The sequence below is a fragment of the Prosopis cineraria genome, unplaced genomic scaffold (genome assembly GCF_029017545.1).
Source record: "Prosopis cineraria cultivar Desert tree isolate PC_DT_omini unplaced genomic scaffold, ASM2901754v1 PC6, whole genome shotgun sequence".
Classification (NCBI taxonomy): Eukaryota; Viridiplantae; Streptophyta; class Magnoliopsida; order Fabales; family Fabaceae; genus Prosopis; species Prosopis cineraria.
The window spans coordinates 32,684,822-32,690,821 of record NW_026555337.1 but is presented as its reverse complement, the minus strand read 5'-3'; positions in this window follow the sequence as shown (position 1 = coordinate 32,690,821).

Genomic DNA, 6,000 nt, shown 5'->3' with positions numbered 1-6,000 from the left:
TGTCCCTGTTCTGAGGGTCTTCATCATGATGATAGTCGCCTCTGTATCTTTGCTCCCCGCCACGATGATGATACTCATTTTAGCCTTCGTTTATGGACACTTCATCTCTATCCCTCATCAACAACTGAATCTGGTTGGAGAGACCCATGACTTGGTCACTAAGATGTCGACTGCATCAAGCTTGTTGAGACTTTGTTCAATATGTGTAATTCTTTATTCCATTTCTTGCTGTGCTTGTTTTTATGTCTTGACCAAACACGGTTGGAAGTAAAAAGGAAAGAAGAGTGGCTGAGAATTGGTCTGCTTTGATACCACTGTTATATCAGCATAATTCTAATGTAGAGATTGAGAGATCAAGGAGAAATAGAGGGAAGAATAGAGAAGGTAGAAGAGATAAGAGGATCTGGAGGACGAAGAAACAGAGGGATGAGAAGGTTATAGAGATGGGAGAGAGGGCAGGCTAAAAACTACATGAGGTTTATTATTCATCATCCATAGCATTACATTCTAAGTTGTAGGGTATTTATAGAAATAGGAATACCCTCCTAACAGCTACTACCAGCCGCACTTACATTATATATTCTAAATCATTAAAACATAACCCAATAACTAATATAATTAATTGTTGTTATTATTATAAAATCATAACAGAACATTAATATGGACACCTCAAGCTCAACTGAGGTTAAAATGTAATTAATGAAAGTTTTGGATTTTAACAATAATTATAGAAAAATTGCCCAAAATTTAGAAAATTAATGGATGAAAGGAAGAAATATTTGGAAGAATTATAACAATTCTATTGGTTTGGAAATTCCTAAAGAAATGATTATGAAAATTAAATACTATTTGGTGAAAGAAAATATCCAGAGTTGCCACGCATAATCTGCAGTTAATTTATGAAAGAAAATCCAAGCCCATTTAGATAGCAAGAAGGGCCTGACATTGGATCAGAAAAGGGGAACAAATTATCCATTTTCACTTGGACATAAATTAACCAAGCCAAATTGGAAATTTGGGGAAAAAAATTGTTGAGCAATTAACAAAATTTAGTGGGACACGCTTGGCAATATAATAGCTTAATAAATGATTGAGCGTCTCACCCTTATTGGACCAAATCTTGACCGACTTCCCTAAACCAATATATTTTTCATTAGTTTCAGTATTTTGATTTTTTGGGAACATCTTTGTTAAGCTGAAAACGGAAAGGAGTAAAGAGAGAAAAGTTGGAGATCATGAAGATGTCAGTGGCTGGGATAAGGGCTTAAGCTTATACCATTTAATTTCCTCCATTAAACCTCAACCAACCCTTGAAGTTCCCTTAGAAAAAGTGTTCATCCCTTCAAGGGCTTCACATTCACGGTTCTATATGTTCAATTGATGAAGAAATTGATCTCAAGAGCTAGCTTAAAGAGGAAGAATTAAGGAACAAATTCCATAGCCTTCAAGAGGCAGGTAAGCATTCTTCAAATACTAGTGTGATTGGGTTAAGGATTTATTTGAGAAACTTTGTATAAGCTACTGTCCTGTCTCATGGATATATTTAAACCAAAAGAAGTTGCTTATGAAAATGTTATGTCTACATGAATGCTAGAATGGATTTAGAAATTAAACCATGATAGAGTTAGAATATGCATTTCTCAACCCAGAATATTTGCCTTCCAAGGAGGTATTTTTCAGCAATTTTCCCAAAACACACTGCGTAAAATAAGAAAAATAATTCCTACAAATACTAAATTGTTTATATTTTGAACCAAAATTAGCTAAGAAAAATGGCATACATTTTGGATGAGTGAGACTAGTCAATAAGTCAATTACCTATTATTGATTCATATAGGTATCTTTTAGGAGAAATTCTTGCATGAACTCAATGCATCAAGCCATCTATGCTCTGTCCAATAAAAACATATGATGTCAAATGGCTGTAAATATAAATTGATTATGTCATTGATGATAATATAGAGAAAAGAGACATGAAATGAATGAGGTACTCTATTCCAAAAATAAAACCATTACAAATAATAACACATTAAATTTTATTTGATTAAATTGGTGCAATATGACATGTTTTTATTAAATAGAGTATGTAGATAATGTGGTGCACTAAACCTATACAAGAATTTCTTGATGCATCACGTCATCCACACTCTCTTCAATTAAAGTTTGATATACACACACACACACACACACACATACATATATATATATATATATATGTATATAATGTTTCTCTATGCTTTTAAGTAGTAGGTTAAAACCTTTGCATTTCCAAGCAAAGTTAATACTCTCCCTCCCGTCCAAAATGTAAGTAGCTTTCAACTATAATTTACATACCAATAAAATTTAATTATATTCTTAGTGCCAGTTTGGACAGATCATATAATCAATTTTGAGAGTCAAAAATATTTTTTTGTAAAAATATATCCATAAATACCCCTATTACTTGCCAAAATCAATTATAAACTCAAAATCAAGGTTTTATTAGAAATATCCAAACGTCTATTATACATGTTAAAATCAACATTTATTTATGAATCAAAACCTTGGTTTTCTTAAGAACATCCAAACAACCTTATACATGCCAAAATCAATTATTTACTCAAAACCATGTTGTATTAAAAAAATGATTTATAAAATAGATTTTTTACGGTTTTTGAATAAATTTTTAAGAAAGTATAATTGAAAAGAATGTAATAATAAATTATGAGATAACTGTAATTTTGGATTCATAATTGATTTTGGCATGTATATGGGTGTTTGGATATTTTTAAGAAAATTATTGTTTTCAGTTTATAATTGATTTTGCCATGTAATGGTAGCATTTAGATATATTTTTACAAAAAACATAATTTTACCTTAATTTCAATTCTGCTTTTCAATTTAATTTTTCAATTTTGCTTAAAGTCAATCTTATTAGTTAATTTTTCTAAATCAATTATACTGTAGAACATAATAAATCAAATTAATAATTTTTTCTATAAGTAATATTTTTAAGAAATATCTAAACGTACCCTTATTCTCATGAAAATATATCATAGTTTTTTTTATCCATTACATTTTATTATCAGTGAGAAGAAAGTCATAAATTCACAAAAAAATTAAATTAATAAATATAATGAATAAAATGGTGAAAATAATTTCTATAAATATTAAATTGTTTATATTTTTGATCAAGAATACCTGGGAAAAAATAACATGCATTTTGAACGAGAGGGGGTAAGTGAATCACCTATTCTTGATTCAGATATGTATCATTAGGTCATTTAGATCTGTAGAGATAAGTGGGACACAGTATTTAAAAAACCCACCAACAAATTAATTATGCATTTAAAAACGCAAACTACCAATGACAACTTGATTGACACCAAAGTTTTAAAAACCAGACTGGATCAGCTGGTTTGATTGGGAAGTGGTCACTGGTCCAGTCTAGTTGATGCAGGTTAACCGTGCAGTCAAGAACTGATAAACTGGTCAACAAACTGAAAAAACTATAAAAACCAAACGGTTTGCTGACTGAATAGTTCAAGCATTAGATTTTGGGGAAAAAAAGGAAAACAGAAGAGAAACCAAAACAAAAAGATGAGTAGACAGAAGAGAAGTCGAAACAAAAAGATGACTTTCAAGAATGAAGGAGATGCAAATGAAAAATTAAGAAGTAAAGTTATTTTGTAACAAAGCATCATCTTAAGCATGCTTCTACAGTTACTAAACTATCAAATCTATAATAAAATAGTTAGATCTAACAAAAATATTGCTTCGATAATCATGGCGGCACTGTGAGTGAGTAGAAAAGAAAAGAATGAAGGAAGAACTAAGACAATGAGGGTTCGTATTGGAGAATGCATTGCCCCTTGGTCCTGGGAATAAATTAATAATAAGAAGTACTGAACTTCTTCAGAGGCTCAGAGCACCTGCGCCTTGAATTTAATGATATTAAATTTAAAATTAAAGAACCGAGGAGGAGGCGGAAAGTAATTGAGAGGGAGGGAAAAATTACTTGGTTTTCGGTTGAATGCAAAAGCTTTTCAAATAAAACAATTCAGATTAATGTTATTAAATGCCTTTTACATTAGGAAATAAATAGAAGGAAGCATACTAAATATATACTTTTTATTTTTTAAACAAATAAAAAGATATGTTGTATAAAATAATTTATAAATTTTATTTGACTTCAGATAAACATTTTTAATTTAAATGTCATTTTTATAATTATATATTGATTTTTTTGTAAATTTATATGTATATCATTTAAAATATATTAAATTAATCATAATTGATTGGATCACGGCTTAATCATGATTAAACCATTAACCCTTGCATTGGTGCCTTTGTTGTTTTAATAATTAGTTTGATTTTTAAAACTTTAGTCGACACATGTAGGAAATGTCTTAATTACATCCAGCTCCCAGATAGGGACAATTTGAATTGATTGTTCAACATAAGATTGTTGCATCAAATTATATCTCCCTCTGGAATAAAATATAGGGCATTTGTAACTAATGTATGGTTTTTAAAAAATATTAGTTGAAATCTTAATTTTTTTAAAAAATTACATCTTTCTAATTTTACCCTCATTAAATACTATTTATAAGTACCTTGATAATGATAATTAAATTCTAATGCATTATTTTTTCAAGAAGAATAATAAGTGAATCAGGGGTATATTTGAAAAAATAATTATAAAAATTACCCAATAAAGTAAAACTTTTAAAAAATGTCATATATTATGGTCTGGAAGTAGCAGTGAGTAAGATATTTTTTTGGGTATCAAGTACTCAATTAAAGTATCTTTTTTTTTTTGAATTGTTTGCCAACATTCACATTAAAGTATCTATTGTTTTAACGTGGACATTTATTTAATAAAGTATATAACGTAACTATAAATAAATATAAAAGCCCTATTAATTTCATGTATTATTTTTGATTAAAAATTCATTTATCACACCCTAAAAATATCAAAATACCTTATATTTTTAAAGATGATATCTCTTAAAAAAGTATCTTATAATTTTATAGAGAGACAGTATAAATAAAATTTAATTTTATACTGAGTAAATTAGATATTTTTGTAACTGTCCCGCGCGTGCACATTACTCACAAACTTTGCAATGGAAGGGTGTCCGTCACTGTTTTGCTTATCACAATTTTTTTGTGACAAAAATATCATGTTCCTGGCAAGGTTGAGACACTATTTTTTTGGGACAGATTTTGTTATCACAAGGTCATCACAATTTTGAGACGACAAATATTGTCACAAATCCATTCCAAATATTTGTGAAGGAATTCCCGTCCCAAATTTGTCTCAAATTTTTATGAAGGATATTTCCGTCACAAATCCTGACAAATAAAAATTCATTATGTATTTATATAATTTTTATTATTTTTTTCAATAACTTTAAATATAATTTCCATTGTTATTTTGCTATTAATAATAAATACAATTATAATAACTTATATAATTTCCGTTGAGACTCAAATGTCAAATCATGCAAAGTCAATTAAAAAAAATCTATAGTAGACATAAAATCATAATCACTAATCAAACAAAATCATCCCCTTAATCAACTTCAATAGCACCATTATAAAAATACTAACGTGAGTGTCCATATCGAAGAGCTTATGTTAAAAAATGTTCTTAAAAATTGATGTAGAATCTTTTGAAGCGCTTTTAAATAATATAACTCCAAAAGGTATACCATACCGAAGTGAATTCCAACAAAAACAAAAACAAAAACAAAAAAGTGCTCCCATAGAAATACTTTTTTAAAAAAAAAATATACTGAGAAATCAATGGGAGCACTTTGGTCATAGACTGACATAAATTTTTTTTAAAAAAACAAAGTTATAAGCTACAAAGCGCTTATAAGAAAGTGCTCCTATAACTTCAGTCAATGAGAGCAATCACTACTACAAAAATATAAATATAAGATACCTTATCTAAGATGGTTGTATGCAAAACCGTCTTATATAAAGAGGCGAAGGTATGGGCAAGGCAAATGT